This window comes from Somniosus microcephalus, chromosome 6 (assembly GCF_052327205.1).
Source record: "Somniosus microcephalus isolate GS21.2 chromosome 6, FLI_Smic_1.0, whole genome shotgun sequence".
Lineage (NCBI taxonomy): Eukaryota > Metazoa > Chordata > Chondrichthyes > Squaliformes > Somniosidae > Somniosus > Somniosus microcephalus.
In genome coordinates this window covers 93,669,701-93,688,549 of record NC_140992.1, presented here as the reverse complement: position 1 = coordinate 93,688,549, position 18,849 = coordinate 93,669,701, and the positions used below count along the sequence as shown (strand labels likewise).

The window sequence follows — 18,849 nt, the reverse complement described above, 5'->3', positions numbered from 1 at the left end:
CCCCTTTTAGATTAACAGTACCATAACACTCATTTAACAATTAAATATCAAACTAATTACAATTAACACTTTTAACATGCAACATTAGCTGAAAATAGTCTATTTATATATTCAGTCTTTGGGGAGGCTTCCTGATCCTTTCTGGATAGTGCCTTTCCCGAGTGTCTTGCTCTTGGTGCGGTGGCGATTCTGGCCCCCTGTCGTCGGTTGGTTCATCAGCTTCCAATGCTACTGTTTCTGGGGTAGATGCGACCTGTACGTCGGGTCCATCACCAGGTACGTATGGGCGAGGCATGGGGTTGACTTGTTCCTGTGACTCTAGGATCTGGTCAGCATGGCGTCTCACGATGCTCTCCCCAACGTCCACTATGTACATTAGTGGGCCCTGCCATGTGCATATCGTTCCTGGCTGCCATTTTTCTGTTCGGTAGTCGCGGGCCAAGACTGGTTGCCCTACATTGAAGCTCCTTGTTGGCTTCTCATGGATGTGCTGGAATTGCTTACTCTCAACATCTCTTCGTACGTTTGGTCTGAGCAAATCCAGGTGAGATCTTAACCTTCAGTTAAAGAACATCATGGCTGGGGCCTGGTTGGTGACTGCATGTGTCGCATTCCGGTAGGCGAACAGGAAATTGTCCACCTTGTGCTGCAGCGGAATGTTGTCATTGTACATAGCCTTTATTGCCTTCTTAAAGGTTTGTACGAACCTCTCAGCCAATCCATTTGTGGCTGGATGATACAGGGTGGATGTGTAATGCCTCACCCCATTCTTTTTCAAGAACCTCCGGAACTCTTCGGACACAAACTGTGGTCTGTTGTCGGAGCAAATCTGTTCTGGCAAGCCATTCCTGGCAAAAATGGTCCGTAGGACTGCAATAGTTTTCTCCGTGGTGGTGGAGGACATTTTGATGACCTCAGGCCATTTCGAGTGCGCATCCACGGCTATTAAAAACATTGAGTCCATGAATGGACCAGCAAAATCAATATGCACCCGTTGCCATGGAGATGAGGGCAACTCCCATGGGTGTAGAGGGGCCTGTGGTGGTGCATTTTGGACTTTCTGGCATCCTGAGCAGCTCTTGGTCAGGTCCTCGATTTGTTTATCGATTCCCGGCCACCACACATAAGCCCTGGCTAGGCTTTTCATTTTTACCCCTCCCAGATGACACTCATGAAGCTCATTGAGCACTCTATCCCTTAACTTGGGTGGGATTACCACTCGGGATCCACACATCAACGTCCCCCGGCACACTGACAGCTGTTCTCTCCTTGTCGAGAATGCTGGCAACAGTGAGTCGCCATGTGCTGGCCATCCCTTCACCGTCAAATCATATACCCGAGACAGTGTCGGGTCATTTCGGGTTTCCTTTTTGATACAAGCGTTAGTTACCGGTAGGTATTCAACTATAGTCGAATGGAATATTTTGACAGGATCCACTGCTGGTGCTTCCTCCGCAGTAGGCAGTGGCAGGCGTGATAGCCCATCAGCATTTCCATGCTGTTTCGTGCCCTTCTATTCAATCTCATAGTGGTGCGCCCCTAGAAAAAGTGACCATCTTTGTAGTCGTTGTGCAGTCATCACCGGAACGCCCTTCTTCGGATTAAAAATGGAGACAAGAGGCTGGTGATCAGTCAGCAAGGTGAATTTCTGCCCATGCAGATAGTGATTGAACTTTTTCACTCCCCACACTAGGCTGAGGGCCTCCCTGTCAATCTGGGCGTAGTTACGCTCGGTTGATGTTAGTGATCATGACGCAAAGGCTATTGGCCTCTCTGAGCCGTCCGAGAATTTGTGCGACAGCACCGCTCCAATGCCGTAGGGTGACGCATCACATGCCAACCGAATTGGTAATGCCGGGTTGTAATGGGCCAATACCTCTTTTGATGTGATTAGTGTTTTGCTCTTCTGGAAAGCTCGTCTACATTCGTCACTCCACTTCCATGGCACCCCAGTTTGCAGTAGGGTGTTCAGTGGGTGTAGTATTGTAGACAAATTTGGCAAGAACTTATGGTAGTAGTTTACCAGCCCGAGGAACGACCTCAGTTGTGACACATTTTCCAGTGCTGGAGCCTTGACTACTGCCTCAATCTTCTCTGGGGACTTATGTAACCCCTCTTTATCGATAACGTGGCCACAATACGAGATCTGTTTTCTAAAAAACTCGCATTTGGGGCGGTTAGCTCGGAGCCGATATTCCTGCAATCTAGTGAGCACCTGCTCCAGGTTGGCAAGGTGATCACTGTCATTTTCGCCCGTGACCAGGATGTCGTCCAAATAACACTGGGTCCCTGGGATCCCTTGGAGGACTTGTTCCATTGCCCTCTGCCAAATAGCCGGAGCTGATGCTACCCCGAATACCAGCCCGTTGTATTGGTAGAGACCTTTATGGGTGTTGATTGTGAGGTATTTTTTTGATGCTTCTTCTACCTCCATTTGTAGATATGCCTGGGCCAGATCAATCTTAGTGAAGCGTTTCCCTCCAGATAGCGAGGCGAAAATATCTTCAATCCGCGGAAGTGGATATTGTACGGTGTGAAGGACCGGGTTCACTGTTTCCTTAAAGTCCCCACAGATGCAAATCTTCCTTGGTTCCCCAGGCATGCTGCTCAACGACTTTTTCATCACAGGGACGATGGGTGTAGCCCACTCACTCCACTCTACCTTGGACAGTACACCTGAACGTTCCAGACTCTCCAGCTCTGCTTCGACGGCTGGGCGGATCGCATAAGGTACCTTAAAAAGTTTGGGCTTGCGTTTTCTTCAATTTTAATCGTCGCTGTCATGCCTTTTAGTGTTCCGAGTCCTTGCTGGAACACTTCTTTCGCGTCAGTTAGGATCTTTGACAGTCGCCCAGGTGTGACGTCGTCATCCTTTTTGTCAGCCACAGTCAGTGCCTGTATGGAATGCCAATCCAGTTGTATTTTCCGGATCCATTCACGTCCCAGTAATGGTGGTCCTCCATCTTGCAATACATATAGGTCTAGTTTTGGTGTTTCCTTACCGTTATATATAACGGTCACCCTTATTTTTCCTTTGGGGTAGACTTTTTGCCCCGTGTACGTCTTCAAAATAATTTTTGTGTGTCTCAAGGGTATGTGTGAGAATAGCCGCTCGTAGTCCCGTCGGTTTATGACTGTTAGGGCTGATCCTGTGTCCAATTCCATCTTTACCTGGACTCCTGCTATCTTGAGAGTGACCCAAATGGTTCGGTGATCCTCCGTTGTGAACACATTATGTAGTTTCAGACAACTCAGTTCCCTGCTTTCGGAGTCGTTATCACTCTTTTGTTCATCTGAACTATTCTCCGTCATCTTATGTACCTTCCTGTACTTTTCTTTGGTAGGTTTCTTATTGCTGGTTTTCTTTCCTGACCTGCAGACTCGTGCTATGTGTTCTACTTTTCCACACTGTCTGCACACTTTGTCTTTGAACCAGCAATCATTCTGGTTGTGTGTTGTTCTGCCGCAGCGATAGCACTTCTCTGTTCTATATGACATTTCGTTTGTGCCATATTCTTGCTGTCTCTGTTGTATCTCTGCAGCGCCCCGTGCTGCTGCTTCATATGATACCGCAATGCTGAAAGCCTTTTCCAGCGTAAGGTCCTTTTCAGATAAAAGCCGTTTCTGGGTTCCTTCACTTTGAAGCCCACACACAAACTTATCCCTTAAGGTATCTGCCAGTCCCGCTCCAAACTGGCAGTGTTTCGATAGTTTGCGCAGTTCTGTTAAATAATCAGCATTGCTTTCATCCTTATGCTGGTTCTATTTGTGAAACTTGAATCTTTCTGCTATCAGCAGCGGTGTGGGGTTTAAATGTTCCTTTAGTATCGTTACTATGTCTTCAAAACTCTTTTCCATTGGCTTCGTTGGGGTTACTAGATTTCATAATAAACCATACGTCTTTGCACCCATTAAATTTAACAATACCGACACTTTCTTGTCATCTGACACCTCATTTGCCTTGCAGTACACCTCTATTCGTTCGACATATGTAGTCCAATCTTCGACTTCATTGTCAAATGCGGTGATACTGCCACTCTTCGGCATTTTGGGTGTGGTTTAAAATGGCGTCTCCCAATGGCTTAAAATGGCATCTCCTGCGCTTTCCGTCCTCCCCCGCTGCTGCCAACGCCGCTCCCGGCGGTTCTCATGGCAATGGCGACGCCCTGTAGGTTTTGCGCGCTTCTCCTTCCTCCCCCGCTGCTGCCAACGCCGCTCTCGGCGGTCCTCGTGGCAATGGCGGCACCTCGCGGGTTTCTGCGCGTCTCTCTCTCCCTCTCTTCGACGCTGCTCAGCCCCTGAACACCGGCTGCGCCCTGTGCGCTCTGCCCTCTCTCTCTCTCCCCCGTCGACGCTGCTCAGCCCTTTGCTGTGCTGCTCGGTCGGGCTCTAGCCCGCCACTGTCCGGGAAGGGTCTGCGCACTACCTGTTGCCAGCCCGTTTCGCTGGACCACCTCGACTGGAAAGCCAAGCCTGGCTCTCGACCGCCTCCCCCGCAATTCTCGAGTCTCTGCTGGATGACTGGGTGGTTGCCCGTGGTCGAAGCCCGAGTCTCTGGCCTTGACCTCCAATCCACTGATCTCCAGGAACGAATCCCCGGGAGGTGATGCAGAGTTGCAGGTAGGTTCGAAGTTGCCTCGTCGCCAATGTTGTGTCTGTGTATAATAAGACACAGACTGCAGGAGAACGGTACAACAGGTGTTTACTCAACGTGGCTCACACGGGAACTGATCTGTACAGATTACTACTCAGTGCTATATACAGGTGTGGTCACTGCCGGTACTGCAGTATACATGAACTGTAAAAGATAGTTCCCCCCTTAAAGGTATATACATTACATTTCAGATGCCCGATGACTGTATGTTTCCACTCAAAAAGCCCACGATATGTCTGTGAGCAGCTGTAAACAAAATGAACAGCATGCGCCGTTTTTTTGCCACTGACTGCAAAACAGGGGCCATTAGCAGCAACATGATACAAAATCTCATTCTTCAGAGGTTCAATTCATTACCTTTGAAAGCAAATTAATGACCCAGATTTTGCTGAAGCATGGCATCTCATGCTGCGCTGTAAGATACCAGAGGTACCCTGGTTTCAAATGATTTGAGGTTGACCCATATTGGGGACAGTGATTTAACTTTATTCAGCCCAAGCAAGACTTAATACATTACAGTATTCGAGCAGCAGTTTACAGAGAATAATTGAGACTTATATTACCCTGTTATCCTCTGGGTAGAAGCACAATCGTGAATAAGCTGTGCCCTGTGTCTCTTGTCTCTTGTCTCTCTTTGTCTCCTGGGTGTCTCCTTGATTCTTCCTGAAATCTTCTATACTTTCTCAAATCTTCTACTCTTTCTGAAATCTTCTACTCTTTGTGGCTGTTGAGACCCCCTTCTTATATCCTTACTCTCATTCAAAACCTTTGGAATCTTACTGAATCAATCACTGGCTTACACCCAAAACCCAAACCCAATATCCAATTATCAAGATGCCACATCCACAGCACCTTGGCTTACGCAGGTTCTTGTCTTATGACCCCCTTTCATCATCTGTTTTTGACCATCAGAACTCACATCTAGGGTAGTTATGACAACACAAGAGGAACATGTCTCCATAGTGTAGAGATATAACATCACTGCAGACATCATAACATTCCAATACAGTGGCAGCTACACCTGATCTTGCTTCCCAGGCTAGATGCACTCAATGTCTCATCCTTACTGTTGGCTAATATCCAACTTTCACCTACAGCTTCCCTATTCAACCATAGCAATTCTCTTTCTCATCCCAGGCTGTCTGGTTACAGCTTACTCACAGACTTTTAGAATCATAGAATCATAGAAAGTTACAGCATGGAAGGAGGCCATTTCGGCCCATCGTGTCCTCGCCGGCCAAGAAAGAGCTATCCAGCCTAATCCCACTTCCCAGCTCTTGGTCCGTAGCCCTGCAGGTTAGAGCATCCCAAGTGCACATCCAAGTACTTTTTAAATGTGGTTAGGATTCCTGCCTCTACCACCCTTTTAGGAAGTGAGTTCCAGACCCCCACAACCCTCTGGGTGAAGACATTTCCCCTCAAATCCCCTCTAAACCTTCCCCCAATTATTTTAAATCTGTGACCCCTGGTTTTTGACCCCTCTGCTAAGGGAAATAGGTCCTTTCTATCCACTTTATCTATGCCCCTCATAACTTTATACACCTCAATAAGGTCTCCCCTCAGCCTCCTCTGTTCCAAGGAAAACAGACCAAGCCTATCCAGTCTTTCCTCATAGCTAAGATTCTCTACTCCCGGCAACATCCTTGTAAATCTCCTCGGTACCCTCTCTAGTGCAATCAAATCCTTCCTGTAATGTGGTGACCAGAACTGCATGCAATACTCTAGCTGAGGCCTAACTAGTGTTTTATACAGTTGAAGCATACCTCACCCCCCCACCGCTCTTGTATTCTATGCCTCGGCTAATAAAGGCAGGCATTCCATATGCCTTCTTAACCACCTTATCTACTTGGCGTGCTACCTTCAGGGATCTGTGGACATGCACTCCAAGGTCCCTTTGTTCCTCTACGCCAGTCAGTGTCCTACCATTTAATGTGTATTCCCTTTCCTTGTTAGACCTCCCCAAATGCATTACCTCACACTTCTCCGGATTGAATTCCATTTGCCACTGTTCTGCCCACCTGACCAATTTATTGATATCTTCCTGCAGTCTACAGCTTCCTTCTTCAGTATCAACCACACTGCCGATTTTAGTATCATCTGTAACTTCTTAATCATACCCCCTATATTCAAGTCAAGATCATTGATATATACCACAAAAAGCAAGGGACCTAGTCCTGAGCCCTGCGAAACCCCAATGGAAACAGCCTTCCAGTCACAAAAACACCCATCAACCATTACCCTCTGCTTCCTGTCTCCGAGCCAGTTTTGAATCCAACTTGACACTTTACATTGTATCCCATGGGCTTTTAACTTCCTGACCAGTCTGCCATGTGGAACCTTATCAAAGTCCATATGCACTACATCAAACGCACTACCCTCATCTACCCTCCTTGTTACCTCCTCAAAAAATTCAATCAAGTTTGTCAGACACGACCTTCCCTTAACAAATCTGTGTTGACTATCCTTGATTAATCAGTGTCTTTCTAAATGAAGATTTATCCTGTCCTTCAGAATTCTTTCCAATAATGTTCTCACCACCGAGGTTAGGCTGACTGACCTGTAATTACTTGGACTATCCTTTTCTCCTTTTTTAAACAAGAGTACCACATTAGCACTCCTCCAGTCCTCCGACACCACACCTGAAGTCAGAGAGGATTGAAAAATGATGGTCAGGGCCTCTGCTATTTCCTCTTTTGCTTTGCTTAACAGCCTGGGATACATTTCATCTGGGCCTGGGGATTTATCCACATTTAAAGCTTTTAAACCCCTTAGTACTTCCTCTCACACGATGTTTATTTCAGGTAATATTTCACACTCCTTCCCCCCGATAGCAATGTCTGCTTTGCCCCTCTCCTTTGTGAAAACAGACGCAAAGTATTCATTAAGAACCCTACCGACGTCTCCCGCCTCCACACACAGATTACCCTCATGATCTCTAATAGGCCCTACCCTTTCTTTAGTTATCCTCTTACTCTTAATATATTTTTAAAACATCTTTAGGTTTTCCTTGATTTTACCTGCCAATAACTTTTCATGCTCTCTCTTTGCTTTCCTAATATCATTTTTAATTGCACCCCTGCACTTTCTGTACTCCTCTAAAGATTCTGGCGTATTTAGCCCTTGGTATCTGTCATACGCCTCCCTTTTTTTCTTTATCCTACCCTGTATGTCTCTAGACACCCAAGGGGCTCTAGATTTGTTAGTTCCACCTTTTTTCTTTAAGGGCAGATATTTGGTCTGAACCCTCCGGATCTCCTCCTTGAATGCCTCCCACTGCTCTGACACTGATTTACCTTCAAGTAGCTGTTTCCAGTCCACTATGGCTAAATCCCCTCTGAGCTTAGCAAAATTTGCTTTTCCCCAATTTAGAATTTTTATTCCTGGTCTATCCTTGTCCTTTTCCATAACTACCTTAAATCTAACAGAATTATGGTCACGAGCATCAAAATGCTCCCCCACTGATACGCCTTCTATCTGCCCAGCTTCATTCCCTAAAACTAAGTTCAGAAACGTCCCCTTCCTTGTTGAATGCATTTTAGGAATTCCGCACCCTCTATAGTGTAACGTCCGTGTGTAATTGAGACACGGACTGCAGGAGTTGGTTATAACAGGTGTTTACTGAATGGAGACAAAGCTGGAACTGCTATACAAAGTTACTGCACAGGCTTATATACCGGGGTGGTCACTACTGGTACTGCAGTATACAGGGGCTGCAGAATATAGTTCCTTCTTCAAAGTACATACACTACAATTCCTCCCCTTTTAGCTAAACAGTACATAACATTCGATTAATAATTAAATAACATATTTACAATTACAGTTGCTATATATATTAGCTGAAGTTAAGCAATGATAAATTCAGTCTTTGAGGAGGCTTCCTGATTCTGTCCGGATAACGCCTCTTTGGGGTATCAGGTTCTTCTGGCAAAGTTGATTCGGGATCAACGTCGTTGTTTGGTTCGTCTGCTTCCAATATCACCGATTCTGAGGTAGATGCAATTGGTACTTCAGTTTCATCACCAGGTGTATCGGATCGTGGTGTGGATTTGACGTTTTCCAGTGACTCTAGAATCTGGTCAGCATGGCATCTTACAATGCTCTCTCCAACGTCCACGGTATACATTAGAGGTCCTTGCCGTGTGCAGATCGTTCCTGGCTGCCATTTCTCTGTGCTGTAGTCCCGGGCCAAAACTGGTTGACCTATCTTAAAACTCCTGGTTGGCCTTTCATTCATATTCTGAAACTGCCTGTTCTCCACATCTCTTCTGATGTTTGGCTTAACCAAATCCAAGCGGCATCTTAGTCTTCGATTGAAGAACATCATGACTGGAGTTTGGTTGGTAACCGCATGTGTCGCATTCCGGTAGGCAAACAAGAAGTTATCCACCTTGTGTTGTAGGGGTATGTCTTCATTACACATTGCCTTGATAGCCTTCTTGAATGTTTGAACGAACCTCTCAGCCAATCCATTGGTAGCTGGATGATATGGGGCGGATGTGTAATCCTTAACACCATTGTTCTTTAAGAACCTCCGGAACACTTCAGACACAAACTGTGGTTCATTGTCGGAGCAAATCTGTTCAGGCAGCCCATTTCTGGCGAATATGGTTGTAAGACTGTGATGGTTTTTTCTGTGGTGGTTGAGGACATTTTTATTACCTCTGGCCACTTTGAATGTGCATCAACCGCAATTAAAAACATCGAGTCCATAAATGGACCAGCAATATCAATGTGTACCCTTTGCCATAGAGATGAGGGCCACTCCCATGGATGTAGAGGGGCTTGAGGTGGGGCGTTTTGGACCTTCTGGCATCCTGTACAGCTCTTGGTCATCTCTTCGATTTCTCTATCGATTCCCGGCCACCACACAAACGCTCTGGCTAAGTTCTTCATTTTTACCCCTCCCAGATGACCCTCATGAAGCTCATTGAGCACTCTATCCTTCAATTTGGGTGGAATTATTACTCTGGAGCCACACATCAAGGTTCCTCGGCACACTGACAGCTGTTCTCTTCTCGGCGAGAATGATGGCAACAGTGGTTCGCCATGTGCTGGCCATCCCTTCACCGTTAAATCATAGACCCTGGAGAGTGTCGGGTCATTTCGTGTTTCCTTTTCTATGTTTGCATTCGTCACAGGTAGACATTCAACTATGGTTGAGTGGAATATCTCCACAGGATCCACTGCAGGTGCTTCTTCCACCATCAGCAACGGTAGGCGCGACAATCCATCAGCATTCCCATGCTGTTTAGTTCCTTTGTACTCAATGTCATATTGGTGTGCCCCTAGGAAAAGGGACCACCTCTGTAGCCGTTGTGCTGTCATTATCGCGACGCCCTTCTTAGGGTTGAAAATGGAGACAAGAGGTTGATGATCAGTTAGTAGAGTAAATTTCTGTCCGTGCAGGTAGCAATTGAACTTCTTCACCCCCCACACCAGGCTGAGGGCCTCTCTGTCAATCTGGGTGTAGTTACGCTTGGCTGCAGTTAATGAGTGTGACGCAAAAGCTATCTGCCTCTCTGAACCATCAAGGGATTTATGTGACAGTACCGCTCCAACGCCATAGGGAGACGCATCACACGCCAGTCTTATCGGTAGTGATGGGTTGTAGTGAGCCAATACTTCTCTTGAAGTGATCAGGCCTTTACACTTCTGAAAGGCCCGCTTACATTCATCGCTCCATTTCCATGCTACTCCAGTTTGTAGCAGGGCGTTCAGTGGGTGCAGAATTGTGGACAAATTCGGCAAGAACTTATGGTAGTAATTCACCAATCTGAGGAATGACCTCAGTTGCGACACATTTTCAGACGCTGGGGCCTTAACTACCGCTTCAATTTTGTCAGGGGACTTATGTAACCCCTCTTCATCAATCACGTGGCCACAATACGATATTTGTTTCTTAAAAAACTCGCACTTGGGGCGATTGGCTCGTAGCCCATGTTCTCTTCGTCTAGTGAGCACCTGCTCTAGGTTGGCAAGGTGTTCACTGTCATTTTCAACTGTCATTTTCACCTGTCACTAGGATGTCGTCCAAGTAACACTGAGTCCCCGGAATCCCTTGCAGGACTTGTTCCATCGCTCTTTGCCATATAGCCGGAGCTGATGCAACTCCGAATACCAGTCGATTATACTGGTAAAGACCTTTGTGAGTGTTTATCGTGAGATATTTCCTAGATGATTCTTCAACCTCCATCTGCAAATATGCTTGCGCTAGGTCAATTTTTGTAAAACGTTTCCCTCCAGATAGTGAGGCGAAAATATCTTCTATCCTCGGAAGAGGATACTGTACTGTGTGAAGGATTGGGTGCACAGTCACCTTGAAATCCTCACAGATGCGAACCTTCCTTGGCTCCTCAGATTTATTGTTTAATGTTTTCTTCATGACAGGAACGATGGGTGTTGCCCACTCGCTCCAGTCTACCTCAGTTAGCACGCCTGCATTCTCCAGATTCTCCAGCTCTGCCTCGACGGCTGGGCGAATTGCATACGGTACCAGTCTTGCTTTGAGAAACTTGGGAATTGCATTCTCTTCTATTTTTATCGAGGCGGTTACACCTTTAAGAGTTCCCAGTTCTTGTTGAAATACCTCTTTAGCGTTAGCCAAGATTTTTGACAATCGTCCAGGTGTGATGTCATCATCCTTTTTACCAGCCACAGTCAGTGCCTGAATGGAGTGCCAGTCTAAACTTATCTTTCTGATCCATTCACGTCCCAATAACGGTGGTCCACCATCTTGCAGTATGTACAGATACAATTTCTGTATTTCCTTGCCGTTGTATTCGACAGGCACCCTTATTTTCCCTCTGGGGTATACTTTCTGCCCCGTATATGTCTTCAAGACAATGGATGTGTCTTTCAAGGGTATGTGTGAGAATAATCGCTCATAGTCTCGTCGATTCATGACGGTCAGGGCTGATCCTGTATCCAATTCCATTTTGACTTGAGACCCTGCTATCGTGAGGGTGACCGAAATGGTTCAGTGGTCCTCTTTTGTGATTACGTTGTGTAGTTTGAGACAGCTTAGTCTCTTGTTCCCGGATTCACTATCGCTCTTCTGGTCTTCGGAACTACTGTCCGTCATCTTTTGTACTTTCCTGTACTTTTCCTTAGTAGTCTTTTTGTTGTCGTTAGTCTTCTTCCCGGACCTGCAAACTCGTGCAATGTGTCTCATCTTTCCGCATTGCCTGCATGTTTTGTCCTTGGACCAGCAGTCCTTCTGGTCATGGGTTGTTCTGCCGCAGCTATAACATTTTTCAAATCCCCGTGTCATTTCATGGGTGCCGTATTCCTGTGGCTTTTGCTGTATTTCTGCAGCACCCCTTGCTGCTGCTTCGTACGATACTGCCACGCTGAAAGCCTTATCTAGCGTCAGCTCTTTCTCTGAGAGTAACCTCTTCTGGGTTCCTTCACTCAGGAGTCCACAGACAAATTTGTCCCGTAGGGTATCTGCCAGTCCTGCTCCGAACTGGCAGTGCTTTGATAGCTTGCGTAGCTCCGTAAGGTAATCAGCATTGTGCTAATCTTTATGCTGATTTCTCTTGTGGAATTTAAATCTTTCTGCTATCAGCAGCGGTGTAGGATTTAGGTGTTCCTGTAGGATATCAACAATTTTGTTAAAACTCTTCGCCATCGGTTTGACTGGAGTGATCAGGTTCCGCAATAGGCTGTACGTTCTTGCGCCCATTAAGTTTAGTAGTACCGATGCCTTTTTCTCATCGGCTACTTCATTTGCCTTGCAATATACTTCGACTCTTTCCACATACGTGGTCCAGTCTTCTATTGCATTATTGAAGGCAGTGATATTGCCAGTCTTCGGCATCTTGGAGATCTAAGATGGCGCCTCCCGCGCTTTGCCTTCTTCCCCGATTGAACAAAATGGCGCCTCCCGCGCTTTGCCTTCTTCCCCATTGGATTAAGATGGCACCTCCCGCGCTTTCTGTCTTTTCCGCTGCTGCTAGCACTGTTGCTGGCGTTTTTATGCCTTGATGGTGACGCCTGTGGTCTTCGCGCAGTTCCCCCCCGCACTGCTGCCAACGCCGCTCTCCGCGGTCCCCATGGCAAACTGCAGCTCCTCGCGGCTTTCTGCGCTTCTAATTTCTTTTATTTTAATTATTGTTCCCGTCGTCAGAGCAGACCCTCTGGGACACTTTCCTCCCTCTTCTCGGGTCTGTACGCTGCCCGGCTTCGTAGCACCGGCCGCGCCCTGTGTGCTCCACCCTCTCTCTCTCTCTCTCTCTCCTCTTCCCGACAACGCTGCTCGGCCCCGTTGAAAAGCCACCCGATCGAGCTCTAGCCTGCCGCAGCCCAGGAAGGACCAGTGTACTACCTGCCACCAGCCCGATTAGCTGGAACACCATAGACTGGATAACCAAGCCCAGCTCTCAACAGCCTCTCCTGCAAATCTTTGAATTCGATGAATCAGAGGGCGGTTGCCCACGGTTGACACCCGTTTCTTCTGTTTGTTTTTTTTTTCTTTTTGGATTTCTTCCTTCTGGCCTCGACCTCTAACAACTTCGCTTCAGGGATGGATCCCCGTGAGGTGGTGCAGAACTGTAGGTAAGTTCGGATCTGTTCGTCACCAGTGTAACGTCCGTGTGTAATTGAGACATGGACTGCAGGAGTTCGTTATAACAGGCGTTTACTGAATGGAGACAAAACTGGAACTACTATACAAAGTTACTACACAGGCTTATATACCAGGGTGGTCACTACTGGTACTGCAGTATACAGTAGCTGCAGAATATAGTTCCTTCTTCAAAGTACATACACTACATATACCCTTCACACTAATTTTATCCCAGTTAATATTGGGGTAGTTGAAATTCCCTACTTTTACTGCCCTATAGTTTTTGCACTTCTCAGAAATTTGTCTACATATTTGTTCTTCTATCTCCCTCTCACTGTTTGGGGGTCTGTAGTACACTCCCAGTAGTGTGATCACCCCTTTTTTGTTTTTCAATTCGGCCCATATGGCCTCGTTTGATGATCCCTCCAACATATCATCCCTCCTCACAGCTGTAATAGTTTCTTTAATCAATACCATGACCCCCCTTCCCTTTTTACCTCCCTCTCTATCACGTCTGAAAATCCTGTAACCAGGAATGTTGAGCTGCCATACCTGCCCATCTTTCAGCCACGTCTCTGCAATAGCTATAATATCATAGTCCCAAGTATCTACCTGTGCCCTCAGCTCATCTGCCTTGTTCGCTATACTCCTTGCATGGAAGTATATACTTAAGTCCTGGACCAGGTCCTCAAACCCGGCACCAAGCTCATGGTCTACAGAGCAGTAGTAATACCCGCCCTCCTGTATGCCTCAGAGACATGGACCATTTACAGCAGGCACCTCAAAGCACTGGAGAGTTACCACCAACGCTGCCTCCGCAAGATCCTGCAAATCCCTTTGCAGGATAGGCGCACCAATGTCAGTGTTCTCACTCAGGCCAACATCCCCAGCATCGAAGCTTTGACCATGCTCGATCAGCTCCGATGGACAGGTCACATCATCCACATGCCCGATACGAGACTCCCAAAACAAGTGCTCTACTCGGAGCTCCGACACGGCAAGAGAGCCCCAGGTGGGCAGAGGAAATGCTTCAAGGACACCCTCAAAGCCTCCTTGAAAAAGTGCAACATCCCCACTGACACCTGGGAATCCTTGGCCCAAGACCGTACAAAGTGGAGGAGAAGCATCCGGGAAGGTGCCGAATACCTCGAGTCTCTTCGCCGGGAGCAAGCGGAAGCCAAGCGCAAACAGCGGAAGGAGCGCACGTCAACCCAAGCACCCCACCCACCCGCCCCTTCAACCACCATCTGCCCCACCTGTGACACAGACTGTAGGTCCCGCATTGGACTCATCAGTCACCTGAGAACTCATTTTTAATGTGGAAGCAAGTCATCTTTGGTTCCGAGGGACTGCCTAAGAAAGAAGAAGAGAAGTTACCATTTAGTACAGGCAAACCTCCTTGTTGACTACTATCTAGCCCTTGATTTCTCTGTTCTTCCAATTTACTTTCTATGTTTTGGTTTTCCAATTCCAGTTTTTCTTCCCTCCCTATTGACTCTATACTTAGGTTCCCATACTTAGTTTAAATTGCTTTTAATTATAAGCAATAGGATTACATGTCATATAATTCAGGTTATCATTGCATACAATTTATGATTACAGACCTTTACATTTAATTCTTGCACATTACTGATGATTATAAGATACTGATGATTATTAGATATTAATGATTTTAAAATATTAAAACAAGTATTCTAAAAATCGGTGCCATGTTAGATTTGTTCGTGCATGTTTAGGTTTTAACATTTTTTGCCCAGAAATTTGCTGGAAGTGCGAGCAGGGAAATGGGGCATCTGGGACCTTGGTGAATAATGGGACAAACAGTGTATCTCCTTAACCAATGAGATTAAGGAATGAGAAATAAACAGAGGAAGGTTTGAGAAGGGGGTGAATTAGAGTGGGTGAATTCAATGTCAAATCAGGTACAGAAAGAGAAATAAATGGAGGGAAAGAAAATTGGATTAAGAGAGAGAAAGAAGAGATAGAATGGAAAAGTTAGAAAAAAAATTAACATTTAAAATTGACAGTTTTAAAATCTCCAACAATAATTCACAACGTGAAGGAATGAGACTTCACAGTTATGCTTGTTCACTTTCTGGGCAAGAGAGGTTGATTGGCAGTCATTAACTAATATCACAGCTGTTAAAAGGGTACTTATGGTGTTAATTACTACAGTAACTTTCTGTCGTGATTTTAATGGGCAATTAATGTGCAAATTAATGTGGCAATTCACAGTTCACGGGGTATCTCTTCCTCGCCACAAGTTGCTGGCTGATTTACACCTTAATAACAGCGTGCGTCATTCACAAACCGTGCATCAAGAACCAGAGGACACAGATTTAAGGTGATTAGCAGAAGAACCAAAGGCGACATGAGCAAAACCTTTTTTACGCAGCGAGGGATTAGTATCTGCATTGCACTGCCTGAGAGGGTGGTGGAGGCAGATTTAATCGTGGCTTTCAAAAGGAAATTGCTGAACAAACAGCCTGCAAAATGTTGCTGGTGGTTTTTATTTAAATATAAACCAATGAAAATTTCTCAGTTTTTCATGTTAATTTCTATTGCGGTTTGATAGGTTGCCAAAAATCTGAAAGGGAAGGGGAAGCTTCTATTGAGGTCTAGGTTTGCAAGCTTTTCGCAGTTAGACCACCGCTGAGCAGCAAGTGTGTAATTACGACCTCAATTCCAATCACACAGCAAAAATAAACCAAACCTTGGCAGGTGGTAAGTTTTTTCTGCAATATTTTAATAGATCGATCGTGTACCATTTCGGGGAAGATTTTGCAGAGCTATGGGGAAAGGGCAGGGGAGTAGGACTTATTGGACAGTTCTTTCAAAGGGCCTACACAGGCACGAAGGGCCGAATGGCCTCCTTCTGTGGTGTATCATTCTATGACGGTGTGGAATGAAGAACTTCAAAATGTAATGCAAAAGCGGCACATTTATAGAGCCGGAATTAGGGGGCATGAATTAGAAGGCGAGCGAAATAGATAACTGTAAAATTCACCTGATGGCTATCAACATAGAGGGAACTTTGAGTGAGATTTATGAATGTAAAATGGCAGGCAGATTTAAACAGAAGAGCTGGGATTACTTTGAAGGGATAAAGACACCAAATCACATTTTGTAAAACAAAAAAATGAGCATGGCTTCTAATGAGTGAGATTTGGAAGTTCCTTAATCTTGATAACATAGAAACATAGAAGATAGGAGCAGGAGGAGGCCATTCGGCCCCTCGAGCCTGCTCCGCCATTCAATGAGATCATGGCTGATCATCCAAACTCAGTACCCTGCCCCTGCCTTCTCCCCATATCCCTTGATCCCTTTAGCCTTAAAAAATATATCTAACTCCTTCTTGAATATATTTAATGAATTGGCCTCAACTGCCTTCTGTGGTAGAGAATTCAATTCACGTTTTCATTCGGTTTCTTTCAGCAATGAATTGTTCACCAAACATGTCAAACACAGTGGGCGATTCTGTGAAGCGATTTCAGTTAATAGTCAATCCGCCGACGTTTATTTTAGGCTTGGTACTCAACATAATTGCACTGTGGACCCTGTGCTTTAAATTTAAAAAGTGGACAGAGTCCACCATCTACATGACCAACCTGATCATTTCGGACATCTTTCTACTTTTCTCCCTACCTTTCAAAATCTACGCCTACCAGACCGGGGAGTGGCCCCTGGGTCAGAGATTCTGCAACTTCTTGATGCCTCTGTACTATGTGAACACCTATGTAAGTATCCTGATCATAACGTTCATCTGCGTGGATCGCTATATCGCCATAAAACACCCCTTTCTGGCCAAAACCGTCAGATCCCCAAAGAAAGCGGTGATGGTCAGCGCCGTAGTTTGGATTGCCACCTGGTCTTGGTGCATCAACTACACATATTTTAAAAATAGCTCGGAAACCTGTTTTTTCAACCATTCTCCGTCGGCTTTGAACGTGCCTGTTATTGCATTCATCCAAATCCTGTTTCTATGCACCGCCCTCCCCATGATCTTCTGCTCCATTCAGATCATCAGAACTCTGCAGAGAAGCGACGCCTTGAAACCCGAGACCAAATCCAGCGTCCGTGAAGATCGTCCTTTCAAATCTGTTAACTTTCCTTGTGTGTTTCACACCGCAACACCTGGGGATCCTGATGTACTTTTTAGCACGGAATTGCTGGATATCGGAGAGTTACTTGCTGCCTCTGCGCAACTTTTTCCAAATCAGCCTGTGTTTAGCAAATGTAAACTGTGTCCTGGATGCCATCTACTACTATTTTGTCATTAAAGAGTTCTGGAAGTCAAATAAAAGACAAGCAACTGAACCGTGATGGAAGTGCACGTTGTTCTGTCTGAAAACAGGTAGATTTCAGTAGCGAACGTCTCTTTTTATGAATGTAGAATCGGTGTATTTTTTTTGAAAACGACAGTTGACAGAACTTAACAAAGACAAAATACTGCGGATGCTGGGAATCTGAAATAAAATCAGAAAATGCTGGAAACACTCAGCAGGTCAGGCAGCATCTGTGGAGAGGGTTTCAGGTCGATGGCCTTTCAGAACTGGGAAACATTAGAGATGATCAGGTTTTAAGCAAGTACAAAGCCAGGGAAAAGGGGACAGGAAAAGAACAAAAAGGAAGGTTTGTGAGAAAGTGGAGGACAGGAGTGACTAAATGACAAAAGGAAAGGTGCAAGGCAAAAGGAGGTGATAATGAGACAAGTATAGTAACAAACGATGGGTCCAGAGGAGGTGTAAATGACAACAGCAGAGGAGGCGGGAAGCATGGAAGTTGACAGAAGTTTATATTTCTTTACTAACTAAGATGGAGGCTGGAGTAAAGTTATGGAGGTGTTAATTTGCAACACCTGAAGCGCTGATTGGGCCCCCTTGATGACAAGCCCTGATTGCTGATTGGTCCCCTTGGAGGACAAGACACACCCAGCAGTTTCTCTGGAATGTGTAATTAGATCCTCCCTGCCCACGTAATCCATTACTTTGCAAAGTGTAATACGAGCGTTTCTGACTGTCGATTCCAGACAGAACAGAGCTTACTTGGAACAGACTTAAGAACATAAGAAATAGGAGCAGGAGTAGGCCATTCGGCCCCTCGAGCCTGCTCCGCCATTCAATAAGATCATGGCTGATCTTCTACCTCAACTCCACTTTCCTGCACTATCCCCATATCCCTTGATCCCCTTAATATTCAAAAACCTATCGATCTCTGTCTTGAATATATTCAACGAGTGAGTCTCCACAGCCCTCTGGGGTAGAGAATTCCAAAGATTCACCACCCTCTGAGTGAAGAAATTTCTCCTCATTTCAGTCCTAAGTGGCTGACCCCTAATTCTGAGACTGTGACTCCTGGTTCTAGACCCCCAGCCAGGGGACACCCAAGTTCATGAACTCCTCCCCCTGCCCAAGTTCCTGACCTCCCCTGCGCAAGTTCCTGACCTCCTCCTCCCCAGCCCAAGTTCCTGACCTCCTCCTCCCCAGCCCAAGTTCCTGACCTCCCCAGCCCAATTTCCTGTCCTCCCCCTGCCCAAGTTCCTGACCTGTCTCACCATATTATTCTAAACAAAGGATGCGCTTTGAACTTGATGAATTAATGTTTGATGTTTGGTTCAGAGACGTTTTGT

At 45.9% G+C, this 18,849-nt stretch overlaps 1 pseudogene across 1 annotated transcript; it reads left to right on the top strand.

The window, feature by feature from the left end:
* The first annotated feature begins 15,806 nt into the window (after positions 1-15,806).
* On the top strand, positions 15,807-18,083 carry LOC147115893 (lysophosphatidic acid receptor 6-like; annotated as a pseudogene). The gene is made up of 2 exons (XR_015078701.1): positions 15,807-15,944; positions 16,656-18,083. The product of XR_015078701.1 is annotated as a lysophosphatidic acid receptor 6-like (transcript).
* Positions 18,084-18,849: the final 766 nt, after the last annotated feature.